Here is a 9,587-nt window from a genome sequence, read left to right as displayed (position 1 = left end):
GATATTTCACTTCTAGGGAATAGCAGTAAACTGCTGGTCTGGACCACATCTAGCCCAACACCTGTTTTTGTATGACCCACAAGCTAAGATTGAGTTCAAAGCTATAAGTGGTGGAAAATAAATCGAAACACAAATTATATTTTTAGCCATATTAAAAAGTTAATAGTCATGTTTAGTGGATTTAAACAAACTTTTATTGGAATACAACCTGCTTGTTCGTTATATATTGTGTATGGTGACTTTGACAGTCCAGTAACACAAATGAGTAGCTGTGATAGACAATGTGTCACTCACAAAATCACAAATATTTGCTATCTGGCTTTTGTAGAAAAACTTTACAGATTCATGTTCTGCACTCTCATTACTAAAGGCAGGTGCATTTTTGCAATTTGGTTGCCTGCCTGCTTAAAGTAAGTGACCCTTTCTTTCCAAGATCAGATGAGTCTTACTCTCATCTGTCTATTCTTCCCCAAGGAAAGCTCTACCACCCACTGCCATCAAATCAATTCTAACTCATATTGTTGTTGCTGTTGTTAAGTATTCAAATTGATTCCAACTTATAACACCCTGTATAGGGTATTTGAGGAGCAGCTGATGTGTTTGAACCACCTGCTTTGTGGTTGGCAATTTGGTGCTTATCCTACAGTGCCACATCAGGACTACAAAAGAAAATGACCCAGGGTTTCAAATGCTGTAAAATCTCTATGGGAACAGGTAGCCTCAGCTTTCTCCCAAGGAGTGGTTGGTGGGTTTGAACTGCTGAACTCTTGGTTAGCAGCCTACTATCAGTTTACCTAAAGTGGATAGGAATTGTTTGAATGACAGCTCTTTGCCCTCAATTCAACATTTAGAGAATTCTTAAAACATGGTGTTTAGGTTTAGATCTTTTTGAGATGAGGAATATAAAAGTGATTGTTATTCTTTCCTCTGCCAGTAAATAAAGCTTCCTAAATAAATATATCCATAAATTTCTTTCTTAATTCTGAAAGCTTTGGAAGAAGTAGCTTTGAGAAAATAGTGATGTATGAGATTGTGGGATTTGCCGTTTATCCCACTGTATGTAACGCAAAGCAAGGTACATTAGATAAAGGAATAACTTGTGATGAAGATGGTAACAGCTTTTGATTTTTTCTTTCTGTAAAGGAGAAATTTACTCACTTACTCAAAACTGTGTCTCAGAATTTTCCAGATAGCAGAGCCTGAATGAGGACTCATAGTCTATTTTGAACAGTAGTCCAGAAATTTGGAGTCAGAATCCAGGGAAGGAAAAACTGAAATAGAGAAAACGCTGCAGCAGGAATACTGTTCACCTCCTCCCTTTTCTCTCTCACCCCTTCTCTTTGTTTTTCTCACCTCTCCTTTCATATTTCCCTGTTCCTTCTCGCCTCAATTCTCCTTCCCTCTTTACATCTTATCCTTCTTCCTCCTTTTTCAAAATGATAGCAGATTTGTTGAGACACCTACATACACTACAATACAATATAGCCATTTAAAGTGTACAATATTGTTTTAGTTGTGTGCTGTGGAGTCGGTGCCAACTTATCTAGGGTTTCTGAGGCTACAAATCTTTACAGGAGCAGAAAGCCTCCTCTTTCTCCTTTGGAGCACTTGGTAGATTTGAACTGCTACCTTCTGGTTAGCAGATGTCCAGTGGGTAAGCCATTAGGTCACCAGGGCTTCTTACAATGTAATAGTTTTTGCTATATTTAGAGTTGTGAAAATATTAACACTAGTGGTTTTTAGAATATTTCCATCATCCTACAAAAAAATCACAGTCCCATCATTAGTTGCTTTCTGTTTCCCTTCAACTCCCTCCAAGCTCCTAGAAACTACTAATCTTTCTCTCTGGACATATCCTGTTGTTGTTGTTAAGTGCCATCGAGTTGATTCTGACCCATAATGACCCTGTAGAGGGTTTCCGAGGAGCAACTGGTGAGCTTGAACTGCCAAACTTGCAGTTCAAACAGCTTTGCAGTCTGGGGCATTAACCCACAGCGACACACCAGGACTCTGGACATTTCCTGTAAGTGGGTTCATATGATGCATGGTCTTCCATGACTGGCTGTTTTAATTTAGCATAGTGTTTCAAGATTCATCCAAGTTGTAGCTGTAGCAGTACTTTGTTTTTTGGTCAAATAATATTCCGTTATTAATATGCTATATTTTTATTTATCACTTGGTGGTTATTTGAGTTGTTTCCCTGTTTTGTCCACTATGAGTTATGTTATCATTAGCATATGTGTCCTAGTTTTTATATGTACGTATGTTTTCATTTCTCTTGGATACATAACTAGAAATGGGATTTGTATGTCATATCATATCTGTTTCACTTCTTGAGGAATGACCAGACTGTTTCCTAAACCAGACTGATTTAGGAAATTTACATTTCCACCAACATTGCTTAATATTTCCAATTTATCTGTATCCTCTCTTATTGTTTAGTGCCATTGAGTCTGTTTTAACTTTTAACTGTTTTGACTCATAGAGTGTCCATGGAGTGGCTAGGGGATTTCAACCACTGACTTTAAGGTTAGCAGTACAGTGTTTATCCTTAAGTGCTACACCAGGGCTCTATAATCCTCTCTTTTACTGTTATTGTTAAGTGCTATGGAGTGAATTTCAACTCATAGTGACCCTGTATAGGGTTTCCAAAGCTTTAAATCTTGTGCAGGAACAGAATGCCTCATCTTTCTCCCATGGAGTGGGCTGTTGTTGTTAGGTGCCATCAAGTTAGTACAGACCCATAGCGACCTTATGCACAGCAGAACGAAACACTGCCCAATCCTGAGCCAACCTCACTACTGTGTGAGTCCATCAATGCTGCCACTTTGCCAATCCATCTCATTGGAGGTCTACCTCTTTTTCTCTGACCCTCCACCTTACCAAACATGATATCCTTCGCCACTGACTGGTCCCTTCTGACAATATATCTAAAGTATGAGAGGTGAAGTTTGGCCATCTTGGCCTCCAAGGAACACTCTGGCTGCAGTTCTTCCAAAACAGATCTATTGGTTCTTTTGGAAGCCCATAGCACTTTCAATATTCTCCTCCAACACCATAACTCAAAAGCATCAGTTCTTCTATGGTCTTCCTTATTCACTGTCCAGCTTTCACATGCTTGTGAGGTTATTGAAAATACCATGGCTTGGGTCAGGTATACTTTAGTCCTCAAGCTGACATCTTTGCTCTTCAACACTTTCAAAAGGTCTTGTGCAGCAGATTTGACTAATACAATATATTGTTTGATTTCTTGACTGCTGCTTCCATGGTAGTTGATCCAAGTAGAATGAAGTCCTTGACAAGTTCAATCTTTTCTCCATTGATAAGAATGTTGTTTATTGGTCCAGTGGTGAGGATTTTTGTTTTCTTTACATTGAGATGCAAGCCATACTGAAGGCTGTGCGCTTTTATCTTCATCAGTAAATGTTCTAAGTCCTCTTCACTTTCAGCGAGCAAGGTTGTATCATCTGCATATCACAGATTGTTAATGAGTCTTCCTCCAATCCTGATGCCACGTTCTTCTTCATACAACCCAGCTTCTTGGATGATTTGCTCAGTATACAGGTTGAATAAATTCTCAATCTAGTGCTTATCTTATGGAGCCACTCTGCTCTAACATATCCTCTCTTGTTGTTGTTAAGTGCCATCATGAGTAATTATTAATATATCTTTTCTTTTTTAGCAATCCTAGTGATTATGAAGTGATATCTCATTCTGATTTTGAATTACGTTTTCCTAATGACTAATGAGGGAAGCATGATGGCTTTATAAATTAGCACTAGAATGCAAACCACAAAGTCAGCAGTTTGAGTCCCCAGACACTCCATGAGAGAAAGATGAGGCATTTTGCTTCCTTAAAGATTTAAAGCCTTGGGGTCATTATGCATCAGAATCAACTGGAGACCACTTTATAGCATAAGGGCAGGGCAGCAATGACTAAGGAGGTTGAGCATCTTTACACATTACCTTGGGTATTTCTATATCTTCAGAAAATTGCCTAATTGGCGCTTTTGTCCATTTAAAAATTGGGATAATTTTACTTCTATTAGTGATTTATAAATATGCTTTATATATTCTAGGTTCAAGCTTTTTTTTAAATCAGATACAAGATTTTCAGTTTTTTTCTTACATTCTGTGGTTTATCTTTTCACTTTCATCATTTATTTAGATATTTAAGCTCTCACCACTACATTTTTATAAGCTGGTGAACAATGACATTATTTCTCCCACAGAACTATAACCACACATTCCCAGACAGTAAAAATATAGAGTTGAACTAACATTAATGTACATCACCATTTTATCAATTACATAATAAAATAAATTATCAAGTATCCAAACTTACACAGCTCAAAAGGCATATAAAATTTAGTCTGCTCAATTCATTAGCAGAAACCCATTTTGTTTTTTCAGGAGGTTAGAAAGAGGAAAAAAAATCACACTTGATACAAAGTTGGCAAACAACTTCCAGTTGATGAGAAAAAAATAGCAAGGAATTACAACATTTAAGATTAAGAATAGTTTTAGCTATAATAACAAAGCATCTCTGCCTCTTAGATAATATTTACTAATGAGCATATGCTACATGTTCTGTACAAGACAAAAGCAACATTTTCCTGAAAAGAATTTAATAGTTCATTTCCTTTCTTTATTCCTGTCCTCCTTGTTAAGTTGTGGGCCAAAGGGCAAACATTAAATTAACTGTAAGACTTTTTTATATTATTATTATTATTATTATTATTTTGGTGTGGAGACATTAAAAATATGTGCTTCTGTACTATGTAGGTTTTTTTTTCAAAATGAAATTTGTAGAAACACATTAAATAATCATTGTTAAACCTTGGTAAAAAAAAAAAAAAAATCCCAACAAAAATCAATGGTTGAGCAAACCTGATATATACTGGTACAAATGTGGAGATGTAAACACAATCTATCAGGTAAATAACCATATAGGTTCTATCATCAATGTTTGAAATGACTGAAGGAATAAACTACATAAAGGTCTAGTGTTCATAGTTCCTGGGATTTTTTAATTCTGTATGATACTATAAATATATAATTATTTGCTGGGTATTTTTGGCACCTAATCATGATAAATTTCTTATATATTGATAAGATTCTGGCATGGGAATAGATTTAAAATCTTACAGAAGTACTGCATGATTTCAGGAAAGGTCAACTGGTACAAATGATAAGGATATTTTAAATGCTGAACAGTAAGAAACCTTTGCTAAATGTCCAGAGAGGGTGATCATAATCCAAACATGGAGACCGCTTTTCTGTCAAGCTTGTGGCCTGGCAAAACGCCTTTCAATACTATTATGGAAGCTTTATTCATCAAGCTAACATGTTGATAAATGTGCATGAAAAACTAGGTCCTGTCTCAAGTTCCGCTTCCAAAGTAATACATCAGGCACCATTTTATTGAATGCAACAGTTGTTTCTATGACCATTAGAGTCTTTGAAGCTAAAACACATTTTAGGATGATATTTGTACAAATACAAAAGTTGCTTGCTATTAAAAGCTCCACACTCTTTTGTCTTATGAGCTGTATGGCATCTTCATATTTCAGTCTACCTTCAATTAATGCTAGGGCAACGAGCTCTCCCAAGCCCTGTAACACAGTGAATAGCAGTACAACAGCCAGGTTCTTCACAAAACTTAGTTTTTATAAGACTTAACCAGTCATCAACAATCTGGTTGGATAGCAGTGCACCATCATCCAAAGGCCAGTCAAAACCATGAATGCCTTCTTTTTCCATAAGAGTGGTGTCATAAGTTGCTTCACATACTCTTACTATTGTGGAAACTCCATACTTCTTAAGTTCCTCTATAAATTTATTTAAGGTCACATTGGTTGGATTGGGTGTTATAAGAAATCTCATGTTCTTGTATGTGACTTTCATAGGAGCTAGATAGTTCATTCAATCCATGTTAATATAGTTTTAAAAAATTCAATAGGGTTATGAAAGAATTTAAAAAAATGAATACAGAAATTATGTAAGAAACTGAAGTCTACTTCAGAATACTCCACTGTAGGTCAGAACTCTTGAAATTTGTTCTGGGGATATCAATTTAACACTTCTGTGCCCAGGTTAACTACTCTTATGGGGGCTTCTTTCTTGGTGGAGTCATAATGAATTTCTACAGTTCGCTTGTCTGCATAGAAGTTGTGCTGTGCCTGGTAGTAATCTCCACTGGCCTTCAGAAACTCCATAAATGTGTGACCAAGAATACCGTATAACTCAAGAATATGTTTACACATTAAAGATTGTGGCCTAATTGTACAGCTGGTTCTCAAGACGTGGTGGCAAAAGCGGCAGCTATATTGGCAGTGGCTGCAGGGTAGGAGGTGGCGAGGTCACCAGGCTCTACCATGCAGTGAGCGGCTCCCAAGAAAATGAGTCACCTAGCCGGCCCTCAGCAATAGGAGCCAATACTCACTATAGGCTCCAAGGCCTTTTCACTTTCTTTTGAAGCACAATAGTTTTTAGTTTTGATTAAAAAACCCTGATTTATGTTTTTCTTTGCCATTTGTGCTTTTGGTGTTACAAATCTTGAAGGCTTTACACAGCTTGAGGTCTTGAAAATTTACTCCTATATTTTCTTCTAGGAATTTTACAATATTAGATTTTATATTTAGGTCTATGATCCATTTTTAGTTAATTTTGTATATGGCACCAGGAAGCATTCCTATTCATTCATTTTTTCTCCCCAGAGCTTTTATATTTGAGTTTATTTTTCATTTAACTTTAAAACACTATTATTTAGTTGATAGGAGTCCTGGAGTGGCGATGTGGGTTAATGCGCCAGACTGCAAATCCATTTGAATTGCCAGGTTGGCAGTTCAAGTTTACCAGCTGCTCCTTGGAAACCCTATACAGGATTACCATGGGTCTGAACCGACTCGACAGCACTTAACAACAACAACAACATAGTTAATTATTAAAACAAAAACAAAAGTAAGTAGTGAGTATATTAAGATTACAGTACTCCACTTACTCATCACTGCATACAAAATACCAGCAGTGAGTGTTATTCACTGGCCGCCATATTAAGAGGTCTGGCAATGAACCCTACCTCTGGGGTGATGGTCACCATCTTCATACGTTTCTCCATTGTAATGGCGCCATCTTTTCTGGTTGGGATTAAAGCCCACCAGTTCTACCTAATCCATGTCATCAGTCTCTTCTGCTTACTTCCTCTCAGGTAGGACTTTTCCCAGTAAAGACAATTTATCAGGTGACAGAAAATCATTCTCAGGAAAGTTTACCTTAAATTCAATGATTAGGTGCCCCTTTTCATATGGTCTACTATAAATTTGCATACCTTCATTTAGCACACATTTGATATCTTCATGCTTGACAATCTGACCTGGATGAGAGGTGATGACTATGGTTCGGTTGTCAAGCGTGGATATCCACTTTTGGAAGCCATGTAATGCTTCAACCAGCCACATGTCCATATGCATGAAAAGGTCTTCACCCATCTAGTAAAAACAACATGGTCCTTCTGATCTAAAACAATAATTATATCGCCTGGCTCCAGTCCTGGCTCTTGGTCTCCTTCAGCTTGGAATGTTATCTTCTGGCCATCTTTCATGCCTTTGTCAATATGAACGTCTGGGATCTTCTTCTCTTGAACTATCTTCCTTCCATTGCAACTTTTACATCTATCTTTAGGGCTGAGGCGTTCCCCATGGCCCTGGCACTCCATGCACACAGACTGAATTTGCTGGACGATTCCAGGTCCTATCTGATGAGTTTGTATATGCATCCCATTCCCTCAGCAGTTAGGGCAGCACTCTACTGCTCCTTTCTTATCACCTCGGCCTTCACATTTGTCACATATCACATTCTTTTGCAGAGCTAGTTTTCTTGTTGCTCCATTATATAAATGTTATAGTGTTACTAAGAGTTGTTGATGCACAGTGTTTTTTTTCCTCTCCTTTCTCTCTGCATCCTTCAACCACCTCCAAAAAACATATCAAAGATGTCCATGGGGAAACCAAAACCATCACCTGCCCCACCCTCTTTGATGGCCTCTTCTCCTCCTTTGTCATACATTTCTTTATTCTTTGCATCAGAGAGCACTTCATAAACTTGAGAAATCTATTTAAACTTCTTGCCTTCATTAGGATTCTTATCAGTATGGTACTTCAAAGCCATTTTCCTGTAAGCTTTTCTCAACTCTTCCTGGGTGGCACTGGGTTTGACCCCCACAACATCATTGTAGGTGGTTTCTTTCACCATTTTCTACATTTTCACCATTTTAATAGGCAAATACTGGTGTGGGAGAGTGAGAAGGAGTGCATTGCTGTGCACACTTCGGGCAGCTGCTGCTCCTCCACCTCTCATGAAGCGTTCTGCAAAGTCCCTATTCATTTTTTTGTATGCTAATGATAATCCCAGAATTATTTGTTGAAGAAACTATTCTCTCACCATTGAATTGTCTTGGCACTATTATTGAAAATTCATTGTAAGTATACATTTATAGTATGGAATGTAAATTTCAAGATGAGGCATCAGTACATTTCAGGAACTCTAGGAGTCAGGGCCACCCCTATAGGTAAGTTACTTGTTCCTGTTGAGACTTGCTTAGGCCTAATCTAGAATGGACCATTTCCCGATCAGGTCATAACGGGTAATTCCAGATACATAATTACTTGGTTCCTTGAGTCAGCTATGCTTCTGTCCGTTGCTGCTGCCACTGTGCCAATTCATCTCATTTAGGGTATTCATCTTTTTGGCTGACCCTCCACTTTACCAAGCATGATGTCCTGCTCCAGGGACGCATCTCTCCTGATACTACGTGTGAAGTATGAGAGACGAAATCTGGCTGAACTGCTTCCAACACAGAATTGTTAATTCTTCTCACAGTCCACAGTACTTATAATATTCACTTCCAACATCATAACTCACATGCATCAATTCTGTGGTGATGGGAAACAAGTAGTGGGAATTGTAACAGTATCTAACCTCCCCAGTATGCTATTCTGCCCTGATGATACAAGGAAGTTTAAGAAACCTCCTGGTTTCAGAACTCCCCTAAACACAAATATGTACTCTCAGGATTAGCCACAATTTTAAGGGGATTCAGATCATATGATCCCTGGTATGGTGCTATAGGATAAGCACTGAGCTGATAATTGCATGATCAGTAGTTGAAACCCACCAGCTGTTCTTTGAAACCCTATGAGTAAGAAACAATTTGATCTAAGTTACTAAAATTTAATGAACTTGACCTATACTTATGGATGTAGTAACTCAAAATACCAACTGAGAGGGAAGGAGCCTTTATATCAAGTATCAATCCTATCCTCTCTATATACAGGGTTAATAGGGATGGGCAACTTAGACATTGGCTACCTAAAATGAGGGGGTGATAAAGGCATGAAGTGGTTGGCTTACAAGTTTTGAAGAGGGAGTTTAGTTTAAGAGTGTGCAGGGCAAGATAAAATCCCCACTGAATAGTTTTCATCTTGTCTAGACAGGTCTGGTGAAAACAGTTGGGAATAAGATTCTTATGATTCAATAGTGAGTAATTGTTATCATGACTAATTGCAACTGTCACAACTGTAAAGGTA

General features: G+C 37.7%; 2 pseudogenes; both read right to left on the bottom strand.

The window, feature by feature from the left end:
* Window positions 1-5,421: 5,421 nt before the first annotated feature.
* LOC102822791 lies at window positions 5,422-5,934 on the bottom strand (annotated as a pseudogene).
* A 1,065-nt stretch (window positions 5,935-6,999) lies between these two features.
* LOC102822151 lies at window positions 7,000-8,253 on the bottom strand (annotated as a pseudogene).
* Between the last annotated feature and the right edge of the window lie 1,334 nt (window positions 8,254-9,587).

Source organism: Chrysochloris asiatica, unplaced genomic scaffold (genome assembly GCF_000296735.1).
Source record: "Chrysochloris asiatica unplaced genomic scaffold, ChrAsi1.0 scaffold00030, whole genome shotgun sequence".
In the NCBI taxonomy this organism is placed as follows: Eukaryota; Metazoa; Chordata; class Mammalia; order Afrosoricida; family Chrysochloridae; genus Chrysochloris; species Chrysochloris asiatica.
This window is presented reverse-complemented; position numbering and strand designations above follow the sequence as displayed.